A 16140-nucleotide genomic window follows, 5' to 3' on the forward strand; every position below is an offset into this window, starting at 1 on the left:
TCGATTACGGAGGGCTTGTACATCAACACCATAGCCTCTCCGATGAAGTGTGAGTAGTTTACCTCAGACCTTTGGGTCCATAGTTATTAGCTAGATGGCTTCTTCTCTCTTTTTGGATCTCAATACAATGTTCTCCCCCTCTCTTGTGGAGATCTATTTGATGTAATCTTCTTTTGCGGTGTGTTTGTTGAGACCGATGAATTGTGGGTTTATGATCAAGTTTATCTATGAACAATATTTGAATCTTCTGAATTCTTTTATGTATGATTGGTTATCTTTGCAAGTCTCTTCGAATTATCAGTTTGGTTTGGCCTACTAGATTGATCTTTCTTGCAATGGGAGAAGTGCTTAGCTTTGGGTTCAATCTTGCGGTGTCCTTTCCCAATGACAGTACGGGCAGCAAGGCACGTATTGTATTGTTGCCATCGAGGATAACAAGATGGGGTTTATATCATATTGCATGAGTTTATCCCTCTACATCATGTCATCTTGCTTAAAGCGTTACTCTATTCTTATGAACTTAATACTCTAGATGCATGCTGGATAGCGGTCGATGTGTGGAGTAATAGTAGTAGATGCAGGCAGGAGTCGGTCTACTTGTTTCGGACGTGATGCCTATATACATGATCATACCTATATATTCTCATAACTATGCTCAATTCTGTCAATTGCTCAACAGTAATTTGTTCACCCACCGTAAATACTTATGCTCTCGAGAGAAGCCACTAGTGAAACCTATGGCCCCCGGGTCTATTTTCCATCATATTAATCTTCCAACACTTAGTTATTTCCGTTGCCTTTTATTTTACTTTTATTTTACTTTGCATCTTTATCATAAAAATACCAAAAATATTATCTTATCATATCTATCAGATCTCACTCTCGTAAGTGACCGTGTAGGGATTGACTACTCCTTATCGCGTTGGTTGCGAGGATTTATTTGTCTGTGTAGGTGCGAGGGACTCGTGTGTAGCCTCCTACTGGATTGATACCTTGGTTCTCAAAAACTGAGGGAAATACTTACGCTACTTTTCTGCATCACCCTTTCCTCTTCAAGGGAAAACCAACGCAGTGCTCAAGAGGTAGCAAGAAGGATTTCTGGCGCCGTTGCCAGGGAGGTCTACGCAAAAGTCAACATACCAAGTACCCATCACAAACCCTTATCTCCCGCATTACATTATTTGCCATTTGCCTCTCGTTTTCCTCTCCCCCACTTCACCCTTGCCGTTTTATTCGCTCTCTCTTTTTTGTTCGCCTCTTTTTCGCTTGCTTCTTGTTTGCTCGTGTGTTGGGTTGCTTGTTTGTCACGATGGCTCAAGATAATACCAAATTGTGTGACTTTACCAATACCATCAATAATGATTTCCTTAGCACTCTGATTGATCCTCTTACCGATGCTGAATCTTGTGAAATCAATGCTGCTTTGTTGAATCTTGTCATGAAAGATCAATTTGCCGGCCTTCCTAGTGAAGATGCCGCTACTCATCTAAATAGCTTCGTTGATTTGTGTGATATGAAAAAGAAGAAAGATGTTGACAATGATATTGTTAAATTGAAGGTATTTCCTTTTTCTCTTAGAGATTGTGCTAAAGCTTGGTTTTCGTCTTTGCCTAAAAATAGTATTGATTCTTGGAATAAGTGCAAAGATGCTTTTATCTCTAAGTATTTTCCTCCCGCTAAGATTATCTCTCTTAGAAACGATATTATGAATTTTAAGCAACTCGATCATGAACATGTTGCACAAGCTTGGTAGAGGATGAAATTAATGATACGTAATTACCCCACGCATGGTTTGAATTTGTGGATGATTATACAAAAAAATTATGCCGGATTGAATTTTGCTTCTAGAAATCTTTTAGATCCGGCCGCGGGAGGCACTTTTATGGAAATCACTTTAGGAGAAGCTACTAAACTCCTAGATAATATTGTGGTTAATTATTCTCAATGGCACACTGAATGATCTACTAATAAAAAAGTGCATGCGATAAAAGTGTTTCTTCTGATCCTAATTTTATGCCTTTGTCTACTTTGATTGAGAATAATAATCAATCTTTGGATGTGAATTTTGTTGGTAGGAATAATTTTGGTAACAACGCGTATAGAGGAAACTTTAATCCTAGGCCTTATCCTAGTAATTCCTCTAATAATTATGGTAATTCCTACAACAATTCTTATGGAAATTTTAATAAGATGCCCTCTGAATTTGAGACTAGTGTTAAGGAATTTATGAATTCGCAAAAGAATTTCAATGCTTTGCTTGAAGAGAAATTGCTTAAAGTTGATGAATTGGCTAGGAACGTTGATAGAATTTCTCTTGATGTTGATTCTTTAAAACTTCGATCTATTCCTCCTAAGCATGACATCAATGAATCTCCCAAAGCCATGAGAATTTCCATTGATGAGTGCAAAGAGAGAACCGCTAGGATGCGTGCTAAGAAAGATTACTTTATGAAAGCGTGTTCTTCTAGTTCCTTTGAAAATAAAGATGAAGATCTAAAGGTTATTGATGTGTCCCCTATTAAATCTTTGTTTTGCAATATGAATCTTGATAATGATGGGACTGAAAATGATCCACCTTTACCTAGAAGGCGTTCCAGAAATTCGGAGTTTTTAGATCTTGATGCTAAAATTGATAAAAGTTGGATTGAAGAGATCAAAATATTAATGAACCCACTATTTTGGATTTCAAGGAATTTAATTATGATAATTGCTCTTTGATAGATTGTATTTCCTTGTTGCAATCCGTGCTAAATTCTCCTCATGCCTATAGTCAAAATAAAGCCTTTACCAAACATATCGTTGATGCTTTGATGCAATCTTATGAACAAAAACTTGAGTTGGAAGTTTCTATCCCTAGAAAACTTTATGATGAGTGGGATGCTACTATTAAAATTAAAATTAAAGATCATGAATGCTATGCTTTGTGTGATTTGGGTGCTAGTGTTTCCACGATTCCAAAAACTTTGTGTGATTTGCTAGGTTTCCGTGATTTTGATGATTGCTCTTTAAACTTGCACCTTGCGGATTCCACTATTAAGAAACCTATGGGAAGAATTAATGATGTTCTTATTGTTGCAAATAGGAACTATGTGCCAGTAGATTTTATTGTTCTTGACATAGATTGCAATCCTTCATGTCCTATTATTCTTGGTAGACCTTTCCTTAGAACGATTGGTGCAATTATTGATATGAAGGAAGGGAATATTAGATTCCAATTTCCATTAAAGAAAGGCATGGAGAACTTCCCTAGAAAGAAAATAAAATTACCATATGAATCTATTATGAGAGCCAGTTATGGATTGCCTACCAAAGATGGCAATACCTAGATCTATCCTTGCTTCTATGCCTAGCTAGGGGCGTTAAACGATAGCGCTTGTTGGGAGGCAACCCAATTTTATTTTTAGTTTTTTTCGCTTTTTGCTTCTGTTTAGGAATAAATATTTGTTCTAGCCTCTGGTTAGATGTGTTTTTATGTTTTAATTAGTGTTTGTGCCAAGTTAAACCTATAGGATCTTCTTGGATGATAGTTATTTGATCTTGCAGAAAATTCCAGAAACTTTCTGTTCACAAAAATAATTGTTAAAAATCACCAGAACGTGATAAAATATTGATTCCAATTGCTGCTGATCAATAAACAAATTTTCTAGGTCGTCCTATTTTGGCTGATTTTTTGGAGTTCCAGAAGTTTGCGTTAGTTACAGATTACTACAGACTCTTCTGTTTTTGACAGATTCTGTTTTTCGTGTGTTGTTTGCCTATTTTGATGAATCTATGGCTAGTAAAATAGTTTATAAACCATAGATAAGTTGGAATACAGTAGGTTTAACACAAATATAAATAAAGAATGATTTCATTACAGTACCTTGAAGTGGTCTTTTGTTTTCTTTCGCTAACGGAGCTCACGAGATTTTCTGCTGAGTTTTGTGTTGTGAAGTTTTCAAGTTTTGGGTGAAAGATTTGATGGATTATGGAACAAGAAGTGGCAAGAGCCTAAGATTGGGGATGCCCAAGGCACCCCCAATATAATCTAAGGACACCTAAAAGCCAAAGCTTGGGGACGCCCCGGAAGGCATCCCCTCTTTCGTCTACTTCCATCGGTAACTTTACTTGGAGCTATATTTTTATTCACCACATGATATGTGTTTTGCTTGGAGCGTCTTGTATGATTTGAGTCCTTGCTTTTTAGTTTACCCCAATCATATTTTCTATAAACACCTTTTGAGAGACACACACATGATTCGTAAATTATTAGAATACTCTTTGTGCTTCACTTATATCTTTTGAGTTATATAGTTTTTGCTCTAGTACTTCACTTATATCTTTTAGAGCACGATGGTGGATTTTATAAAACTATTGTTCTCTCATGCTTCACTTATATTATTTTGAGAGTCGTAAATAGCATGGTAATTTTCTTAAATAATCCTAATATGCTAGGTATTCAAGAATAGTAAAAACTTTCTTATGAGTGTTTTGAATAATATGAGAAGTTTGATGCTTGATGATTGTTTTGAGATATGGAGGTAGTGATATTAAAGTTGTGCTAGTTGAGTAGTTGTGAATTTGATAAATACCTGTATTGAAGTTTGCAAGTCCCGTAGCATGCACGTATGGTAAACGTTATGTAACAAATTTGAAACATGAGGTGTTCTTTGATTGTCCTCCTTATGAGTGGCGGTCGGGGACGAGCGATGGTCTTTTCCTACCAATCTATCCCCCTAGGAGCATGCGCGTAGTGCTTGGTTTTTGATGACTTGTAGATTTTTGCAATAAGTATGTGAGTTCTTTATGACTAATGTTGAGTCCATGGATTATACGCACTCTCACCTTTCCATCATTGCTAGCCTCTTTGGTACCGTGCATTGCCCTTTCTCACATTGAGAGTTGGTGCAAACTTCGCCGGTGCATCCAAACCCCGTGATATGATACGCTCTTTCACACATAAACCTCCTTATATCTTCCTCAAAACAGCCACCATACCTACCTATTAAGGCATTTCCATAGCCATTCTGAGATATATTGCCATGCAACTTTCCACCGTTCCGTTTATCATGACACGTTCATCATTGTCATATTGCTTTGCATGATCATGTAGTTGACATAGTATTTGTGGCAAAGCCACCGTTCATAATTCTTTCATACATGTCACTCTTGGTTCATTGCATATCCCGGTACACCGCCGGAGGCATTCATATAGAGTCATTCATATAGAATATCAAACGGAGTCCAAACGGAATGAAACCTTCGGGAACGTGATTTTTGGAACGAACATGATCCAGAGGACTTGGACCCTACGTCAAGAAAGCTACCAGGAAGCCACGAGGTAGGGGGGCGCGCCCTCCACCCTCGTGGGCCCCACGTTGCTCCACCGACGTACCCCTTCCTCCTATATATACCTACGTATCCCCAAACGATCAGAGACGGAGCCAAAAACCTAATTCCACCGCCGCAACCTTCTTTACCCGTGAGATCCCATCTTGGGGCCTGTTCCGGAGCTCCGCCGGAGGGGGCATCAATCACGGAGGGCTTCTACATCAACACCATAGCCTCTCCGATGAAGTGTGAGTAGTTTACCTCTGACGTTTGGGTCCATAGTTATTAGCTAGATGGACTCTTCTCTCTTTTTGGATCTCAATACAATGTTCTCCCCCTCTCTAGTGGAGATCTATTTGATGTAATCTTCTTTTGCGGTGTGTTTGTTGAGACCGATGAATTGTGGGTTTATGATCTAGTTTATCTATGAACAATATTTGAATCTTCTGGATTCTTTTATGTATGATTGGTTATTTTTGAAAGTCTCCTCGAATTATCAGTTTGGTTTGGCCTACTAGATTGATCTTTCTTGAAATGGGAGAAGTGCTTAGCTTTGGGTTCAATATTGCGGTGTCCTTTCCCAGTGACAGTAGGGGCAGCAAGGCACGTATTGTATTGTTGCCATCGAGGATAACAAGATGGGGTTTATATCATATTGCATGAGTTTATCCCTCTACATCATGTCATCTTGCTTAAAGCGTTACTCTGTTCTTATGAACTTAATACTCTAGATGCATGCTGGATAGCGGTCGATGTGTGGAGTAATAGTAGTAGATGCAGGCAGGAGTCGGTCTACTTGTTTCGGACGTGATGCCTATATACATGATCATACCTAGATATTCTCATAACTATGCTCAATTCTGTCAATTGCTCAACAGTAATTTGTTCACCCACCGTAAATACTTATGCTCTTGAGAGAACCACTAGTGAAACCTATGGCCCCCGGGTCTATTTTCCATCATATTAATCTTCCAACACTTAGCTATTTCCGTTGCCTTTTATTTTACTTTTATTTTACATTGCATCTTTATCATAAAAATACCAAAAATATTATCTTATCATATCTATCAGATCTCACTCTCGTAAGTGACCGTGTAGGGATTGACAACCCCTTATCGCGTTGGTTGTGAGGATTTATTTGTTTGTGTAGGTGCGAGGGACTCGTGTGTAGCCTCCACTGGATTGATACCTTGGTTCTCAAAAACTGAGGGAAATACTTACGCTACTTTGCTGCATCACCCTTTCCTCTTCAAGGGAAAACCAACGCAGTGCTCAAGAGGTACCATTCATCCAGCCTCCACCGCGCGCTACTCCACCGGTTACTGTTCAACCAGCCCTCTCCACGGGCTCCTATTCAACCACCCCTCTACGGGCTACTATTCATCCAGCCCTCCACCGTCTACTGTTCATCCTGCCCTCCACGGGGTGGTCCTGTTCATCCAGCCCTCCACGGGGTCCTATTCAACCAGCCGCAACCGGCTCGATCTATCGAGGTCCTGTTCATCCAGAGGCAACACCACGAGGTCCTGTTCATCCACCCCAACCGGGAACTGTTCATCCAACCCCCCCCCCCCCGCCCCCACAATGCTCACTGTTCATCCAGAGGCAGCATCGATCGGCTTCAGTTAGCAATAGTAGTGAAGGAATCGCTCGATCGGGTTCAGTTAACAGCCATCGATCGATCGCTCGGGTTCAGTAACACGTAGCCTGCACTGCAATCGCTCGGGTTCAGTTAGAGACCAACGCCTCGCTCGGGTTCAGTTAGAGCCCAATGCCTCGCACACACGCGCCTACGTACGAGAGAAACGCACATCGCTCGGCTCCCGACCACCCACCGTAACCGGGGACTCCCCGATATTTTCCGTGCCCTCGCTTCTACCACGGTTTTTTCCGTCATGGACGGCCCAAAGAATGTCATGCAGCTGCGTCTCCGGCCCGCCCAGGACGAAAAGCCCATTTTTTGTCATGATTTTTTGTCATAGAAGTAGGACCCTACCACATCTATGATGATACCGGGTTTGTCACAATTATCATCACAGAAGTGTCATAAGTATGACAGAAAAGATTTTCGTTCGGCCCAAAATGTCACGGGTGTGTCTTTTTTTTGTAGTGACTCTCAGCTGGAAGATCAGTTCCCAACCGAGTCAAGCGGTTGTGGTACCCAGACATTCCTAGTATGTGTTCACTGACAGAACTGTTCTCCTCCATCTTACAACTAAAGAACTTGTTGGAGACTTCATATCTCTCAACCCAGGCATTTGCGTGAAATATTAACTTCGGCTCTTGGAACATCTCATATGCTCCATGGCGTTCAAGACGCTTTTGAAGTCCTGGTTCTAGGCCGTAAAGCATGGCACACTTAACTATCGAGTAGTCATCAGATCGAGCTTGCCAGACGTTCACAATGTCTGCGTCAGCTCCTGCAGCAGGTCTGTCACCTAGCGGTGCATCAAGGACAAAATTCTTCTATGCAGCAATGAGGATAACCCTAAAAGTACGGACCCAGTCCATGCTGATGCAGACGTTGTGAATGCCTGGCAAACACGGCTTGATGACTACTCAATAGTTCAGTGTTGCATGCTTTACGGCTTAGAACCGGGGCTCCAAAAGCATTTTGAGCACCACGGAGCATATGATATGTTTCAAGAGCTGAAATTGATATTTCAAGCTAATGCCCAGGTTGAGAGATATGAAGTCTCCAAAAAGTTCTTTAGGTGTAAGATGGAGGAGAATAGTTTTGTCAGTGAACACATACTCAAAATGTCTGGGTACCACAACCACTTGACTCAGCTGGGAATTGAGCTCCCAGATGAGTGTGTTATTGATAGAGTTCTTCAGTCACTGCCACCAAGCTATAAAGGCTTCCTGATGAACTATAATATGCAAGGAATGACTAAATCAATTTCCGAGCTCTTCGCGGTGCTGAAATCGGCGGAGGTAGAAATGAAGAAAGAGCATCAAGTGTTGATGGTTAATAAGACAACTAGTTTCAAGAAAAAGGGCAAGGGGAAGAAAGGGAACTTCAAGAAGAACGGCAAGCAAGTTGCCGCTCCCATGAACAAGCCCAAAGCTGGACCCAAGCCTGAAACTAAGTGCTTCTACTTCAACGTAAATGGTCACTAGAAGCGGAACTGCCCCAAGTACTTGGCGGATAAGAAGGATTGCGAAGTGAACAAAGGTATATTTGATATACATGTTATTGATGTGTTCCTTACTAATGCTCATAGTAGCACCTGGGTATTTGATACTACTTCGGTTGGTCATAAATTTAACTAAAAACAGGACTACGGAATATACGAGGATTGCCTAAGGACGAGGTGACAATGCGCGTCGGAAATGGTTCCAAGGTTGACGTGATCGCTGTCGGCATGCTACCTCTACATCTACCTTCGAGATTAGTTTTAGACCTCAATAATTGCTATTTGGTGCCAGCGTTGAGCATGAACATTATATCTAGATCTTGTTTAGTGTGAGACGGTTATTCATTTAAGTCAGAGAATAATGGTTGTTCTATTTATATGAGTAATATCTTTTATGGACATGCACCTTTGATGAATGGTCTATTCTTGTTGAATCTCGACCGTAGTGATACACATATTCATAATATTGATGCCAAAAGATGCAAAGTTAATAATGATAGTGCAACATACTTGTGACACTGCCATTTAGGTCATATTGGTGTAAAACGCATGAAGAAACTCCATGCAGATGGACTTTTGGAATCACTTGATTATGAATCATTTGATACTTGCGAACCATGCCTCATGGGTAAGATGACTAAGACTCCCTTCTCCGAAACAATGGAGCGAGCTAATGACTTTTTGGAAATAATACATACCGATGTATGCGGTCCGATGAGTGTTGAGGCATGCGGTGGGTATCGTTATTTTCTGACCTTCACAGATGATTTGAGTAGGTATGAGTATATCTACTTGATGAAGCACAAATCTGAAACATTTGAAAAGTTTAAAGAATTTTAGAGTGAAGTGAAGAATCATTGTAACATGAAAATAAAGTTTCTACGATCTGATCGTGGAGGCGAATATTTGAGTTACGAGTTTGGCCTTCATTTAAGACAATGTGTAATTGTTTCACAACTCACGCCACCTGGAACACCACAGCGTAATGGTGTTTCCGAACGTCATAGCCGTACTTTATTAGATATGGTGCGTTCTATGATGTCTCTTACCGATTTACCACTATCGTTTTGGGGTTATGCATTAGAGATAGCGGCATTCACGTTAAATAGGGCACCGTCTAAATCCGTTGAGATGACACCGTATGAACTATGGTTTGGCAAGTAACCTAAGCTATCGTTTCTTAAAGTTTGGGGATGCGGCGCTTATGTCAAAAGGCTTCAGCCGGATAAGCTCGAACCCAAAGCGGATAAGTGTGTCTTCATAGGATACCCGAAAGAAACTATTGGGTATACCTTCTACCACAGATGCGAAGGCAAAATCTTTGTTGCGAAGAATTGGTCCTTTCTAGAGAAGGAGTTTCTCTCAAAAGAAGTGAGTGGGAGGAAAGTAGAACTTGATGAGGTAGTTGTACCTGCTCTCAAATTGGAAATTAGTACATCAGAGAAACCTGTTCCCGTGATGCCTAGACCAACCAGAGAGGAAGCAAATGATGATGATCATGAAACCTGAGATCAAGTTACTACTGGACCTCGTAGGTCGTCCAGAACACGTTCTGCACCAGAGTGGTACGGTAATCATGTCCTGGAAGTCATGTTGTTGGACAACGATGAACATACGAACTATGAAGAAGCTATGACAAGCGCAGATTCTGAAAAATGACTCGAGGCCATGAAATCCGAGATAGGATCCACGTATGAGAACAAAGTATGGACTTTCGTGGAGTTGCCCAATGATCGGCAAGCCATTGAGGATAAATGGATCTTTAAGAGGAAGACGGACACTGACGGCAATATCACAGTCTACAAAGCTCGACTTGTTACAAAAAGGTTTTTGACAAGTTCAAGGGGTTGACTACGATGAGACTTTATCACCCTTAGCGATGCTTAAGTCTGTCTGAATCATGTTAGCAATTGCCGCATTTTCTGATTATGAAATCTGGAAAGAGGACGTCAAAACTGCATTCCTTAGCGGGTTTCTTGAGGAAGAGTTGTAGATGATGCAACCGGAAGGTTTTGTTGATCCTAAAGGTGCTAACAAAGTTTGCAAGCTCCAGCAATCCATCTATGGACTGGTACAACCATCTCAGAGTTGGAATAAACGATTTGATGAGGTGATCAAAGCATTTGGTTTTATACAGACTTATGGTGATGCATGTATTTACAAGAAAGTGACTGGGAGCTCTGTAGCATTTCTAATATATGTGGATGACATATTGCTGATTGGAAATGATATAGAATTTCTGGATAGCATAAAAGGATACTTGAATAAGAATTTTTCAATGAAATACCTCGATGAAGCTGCTTATATATTGGGCATCAAGATCTGTAGGGATATATCAAGATGCTTAATAGGGCTTTCACAAAGCACATACCTCGATAAGATATTGAAGAAGTTCAAAATGGATCAGTCCGAGAAAGGGTTCTTGCCTGTTTTGCAAGGTGTGAAATTGAGTAAGACTCAAAGCCCGACCACGGCAGAAAATAGAGAGAGAATGAAAGCCATTCCTTATGCCTCAGGCATATGTTCTATAATTTATGCCATGTTGTGTACCAGACCTGATGTGTGCCTTGCCATAAGTATGGCAGGGAGGTACCAAAGTAATCCAGGAGTGGATCACTGGACAGCGGCCAAGAATATCCTGAAGTATCTGAAAAGGACCAAGGATATGTTTCTCGTTTATGGAGGTGATGAAGAGCTCGTTGTTAAGGGTTACGTCGATGCTAGCTTCGACACAGATCCAGATGACTCTAAGTCGCAAACCGAATATGTGTTTATATTAAATGGTGGAGCTGTTAGTTGGTGCAATTCTAAGTAGAGCGTCGTGGTGGGATCTACGTGTGAAGCAGAGTACATAGCTGCTTTGGAAGCAGCGCATTAAGTAGTCTGGATGAAGGAGTTCATATCTGATATAGGGGTAATACCCAGAACATCAGATCCAATTACAATCTTTTGTGACAACACTGGAGCAATTGACATAGCCAAGGATCCCAGGTTTCACAAGTGAACCAAACACAGCAAGCGACACTCCAACTCCGTTCGCGAATATGTCGAGCATGGAGACATAGAAATTTGTAAAGTACATACGGATCAGAATGTAGCAGACCCGTTAACTAAGCATCTTCCACGAGCAAAACATGATCAACACCAAGACTCCATGGGTGTTAGATTCATTACTATGTAATCTAGATTATTGACTCTAGTGCAAGTGGGAGACCGTTGGAAATATGCCCTAGAGGCAATAATAATGTGGTTATTATTATATTTCCTTAATCATGGTAAAGGTTTATTATTCATGCTAGAATAGTATTGACCGGAAACTTAAATACATGCGTGGATACACAAACAAATATCATGTCCCTAGTGAGCCTCTACTAGACTAGCTCATTGATCAGAGATGGTTAAGGTTTCCCAATCATAGACATGAGTTGTCATTTGATAACAGGATCACATCATTAGGATAATGATGGACAAGACCCAACCGTTAGCATACATATGATTGTTCAGTTTATTGCTACTACTTTCTTAATGTCAAATACATGTTTCTTCGACCATGAGATCATGCAACTCCCGGACTCCGGAGGAATGCCTTGTGTGCCATCAAACGTCACAACGTAACTGGGTGATCATAAAGGCCCTCTACAGGTATCTCTGAAGGTGTTTGTTGGGTTGGCATGGATCGAGACTGGGATTTGCCACTCTGTGTGACGGAGAGGTATCTTTGGGCCCTCTTGGTAATACAACATGAAGAGAAGCTTGCAAGCAAAGTGACTAAGGAGTTAGTTACAGGATGATGTATTACGAAACGAGTAAAGAGACTTGCCAGTAACGAGATTGAACTAGGTATGGAGATACCGATGATCGAATCTCGCGCAAGTAACATACCGACGGACAAAAGGAACTATGTATGTTGTCCTAAAGGTTCGACCGATAAAGGTCTTTGTAGAATATCTAGGAACCAATATGGGCATCCAGGTCCTGCTATTGGCTATTGACTGGAGAAGCATCTCGGTCATATCTACATCATTCTCGAACCCGTAGGGTCTGCACGCTTAACATTCATTGACGATATAGTATGAGTTATGTATGTTGGTGACCGAATGTTGTTCGTAGTCCTAGATGTTTCCTGAAATGTTCGGGTACGAGAACACTTTATTTGGGCCAAGGGGTAAAGCCCACGGGCTTTAGGAAGGTGCAAAAGGTAGTTTTGCGGAGGCCAATGGGCCAGACGCCAGGGACCCTGGCGTCTCGTCCTGGACTCCGAGAAGGAATATTTCCTTGCAGGCTAAACCGACTTTGAGGAGGCTCTTTCTCCAAGATACGACCCTACGGCTCAACATATAAATAGAGGGGCAGGGCTAGCACCCGAAACACATCAAGGTTCACGAAGCCGTGTGCCAGCAACCCCGCTCCCTCTAGTTTATCCACCGTCATAGTTCCGTTGTGCTTTGCGAAGCCCTGCGAAGATTGTTCTTCACCACCACCATCACCATGCCGTCAGGCTGCCGGAACTCATCTACTACTTCGCCCCTCTTGCTGGATCAAGAAGGCGAGGACGTCATCGGGCTAAACGTGTGCTGAACGCGGAGGTGCCGTACGTTCGGTACTTGATCGCGACCGATCGTGAAGGTGTACGACTACATCAACCGTGTTGATAAATGCTTCCGCTTAGCGATCTTCAAGGATATGAAGATGTTCTCCCCCTCTCTTAGCTATGCATCTCAATAGATAGATCTTGCGTGTGCGTAGAAATTTTTTGTTTTCCATGCAACGTTCCCCTTCATCTAGGCTCGTCAAGTTTAACCCAAGTATTCTGCATGTGCAAAACTGGCTTACACCCATTGAATGTGAACGTAGAGTCTATCACACCCGATCATCATGTGGTGCTTCGAAACGATGAACTTTAGCAACGGTGCATACTCAGGGAGAACACTTTTATCTTGAAATTAAGTGAAGGGATCATCTTATAATGCTACCATCGTTCTAAGTAAAATAAGATGCATAAAGGATAAACATCACAGGCAAGCAAAAATATGTGACATGATATGGCCATCATCATCTTGTTCTTTTGATCTCCATCTCCAAAGCAATGGCATGATCTCCACAATCACCGGCGCGACACCTTGATCTCCATTGTTACGGCGGGGTCGTCTCACCAAATATTGCTTCTACAACTATTGCTAACGCATAGCGATAAAGTCAAGCAACTACATGGTGCTTGATTGACACGCAGGTCATACAATAAATTAAAGACAACCCTAAGGCTCATGCCGGTTGTTGTACTCATCGACATGCAAGTCGTGAACTTATTACAAAACCTGATCATCTCATACATCAACATATATCATATCACGTCTTGACCATATCACATCACATCATACCCTGCAAAAACAAGTTAGACGTCCTCTACTTTGTTGTTGCAAGTTTTACGTGGCTGCTACGGGCAACTAGCAAGAACCATTCTTACCTACGAAAAACCACAACGGTAATTATCAAGTTGTTGTTTTAACCTTCTTCAAGGACTGTCGTAGTCATATTCGATTCAACTAAAGTGGGAGAGAAAGACACCCGCCAGCCACCTTTATGCAAAACAAGTTGCATGTTAGTCGGTGGAACCGGTCTCATGTACGTGGACATGTAAGGTTGGTCTGAGCCACTTCATCCCACAATACTGCAGAATCAAAATAAGACATTGGTGGTAAGCAATATGAACATCACCGCCCACAACTCCTTTGTGTTCTACTCGTCCATATCATCTACGCATAGACCTGGCTCTAATGCCACAGTTGGGGAATGTTGCATCAAAAACACAAAAAATTCTACGCACACGCAAGATATATCCATGGAGATGCATAGCTACGAGAAGGGGAGATCATCTACTACCCTTGTAGATCACTAAGCGAAAGCGTTTACAACGAAGTTGATGTAGTCGTACACCTTCATGATCTGTTCCGATCAAGCATTGAACGGACGGCACTTCCGCGTTCACCACATGTTCAGCTCGATGATGTCCTCACCTTCTTGATCCAGTAAGAGGGGCGAAGTAGTAGATGAGTTCCGGCAGCACGACTACATGATGACGGTGGTGGTGAAACTATTTCTGCAGGGCTACGCCAAGCACAATGATTTTGGACGGAGGATGAACTAGAGGGAGAGGGGGCGCCGCACACGGCTTGGGGATTCATGGTGTGTGGCGCCCCCTGTCGGTGTCAAAACCGGCGGATCTCGGGTAGGGGGTCCCAAACTGTGCGTCTAAGGTTGATGGTAATAGGAGACGGGGGACACGATGTTTACCCAGGTTCGAGCCCTCTTGATGGAGGTAATACCCTACTTCCTGCTTGATTGATCTTGATGAATATGAGGATTACAAGAGTTGATCTACCACGAGATCATAATGGCTAAACCCTAGAAGTCTAGCTTGTATGATTATGATTATCTCTATGGACTAAACCCTCCGGTTTATATAAACACCGGAAGGGCCTAGGGTTGTACAGATTCGGTTTACAGAGGAAGGAATCTTCATATTCGAACGCCAAGCTTGCCATCCACGCAAAGGAGAGTCCCATCCGGACACGGGAGGAAGTCTTCTATCTTGTATCTTCATGGCCCATCAGTCTGGCCCACGTCACATAGCCCGGACGCCCGGGGACCCCTTAGTCCAAGACTCCCTCAGTAGCCCCTGAACAAGGCTTCAATGACAATGTGTCCGGCGCGCAGATTGTCTTCGGCATTGCAAGGCGGGTTCCTCCTCCGAATACTTCAAAGTAATCCTCGAACACAGAAAACGTGTCCAGCTCTGCAAAACAAACTCCACATACAGCCGCGAAGAGTATAATATTTAACAAGTCCCATCTACTAAAATCTTTTGTAGTGAGGCGCCAAGTCTCTGCACGGTCATTATGTCGAACCGTTTTCTAGCCTTCCGCTCCGTGTTTTGAGGTGCGGTTTGTCGGATTTCGGGTTCCGGCAAAACCCTTGAGGTTCGAACACTGGGGTGCGCATGAAGATATGTCCCTCCCCCTAGCTCACTCTCGCCACGATCACCAGGCCTAGCACGACGAACCCAGAGAACAAAGGGACACAAGATTTATACTAGTTCGGGCCACCAATGTGGTGTAATACCCTACTCCAGTGTGGTGTGGTGGATTGCCTCTTGGGCTGAGGATGAACAGTTACAAGGGAAGAACAGCCTCCTGAGGAGAGGTGCTCTTGTGCTTGGTGAGCTGGTGTGGTGTCTCTCCAGCTGATCTATATCTGTCCCCGTCTATGGTGGTGGCTAGTCCTATTTAAAGAGGCCCTGGTCCTCTTCCCAAATATTGAGCGGGAAGGGATCCCACAATGGCCAAATTCGAAGGGAGACAACTATTACAAGTTATCCTGACTAAAGGTGGTCTTCGCCTGCAAAAGGCTCTCGTGGTGACGCCGTCTTGGGCTCCACGGTGACCTCCGTCCTGCCGTCCTGCTGGTCTCAGTCTCGTTGCACCGATATGGAAACTTTTCCTGATGCCTCGGGACTCCTCGCCTGCGCTTGCCTCTTTAGCACCAAAGAGGAAACGAGGATACTATGCACGCTGGCGCCCGCCTGGAGCCCTCCTGGTCATGGTCGTCATGGCTTGCGTCACGGGAACCTCGCGAGGTGCCCCTTGCCTTGATCTCTCCACCCCTCGTGAGCCAGCCTGGTGAGGCCGCCCCC

Source organism: Aegilops tauschii, chromosome 5, assembly GCF_002575655.3.
Source record: "Aegilops tauschii subsp. strangulata cultivar AL8/78 chromosome 5, Aet v6.0, whole genome shotgun sequence".
Classification (NCBI taxonomy): domain Eukaryota; kingdom Viridiplantae; phylum Streptophyta; class Magnoliopsida; order Poales; family Poaceae; genus Aegilops; species Aegilops tauschii.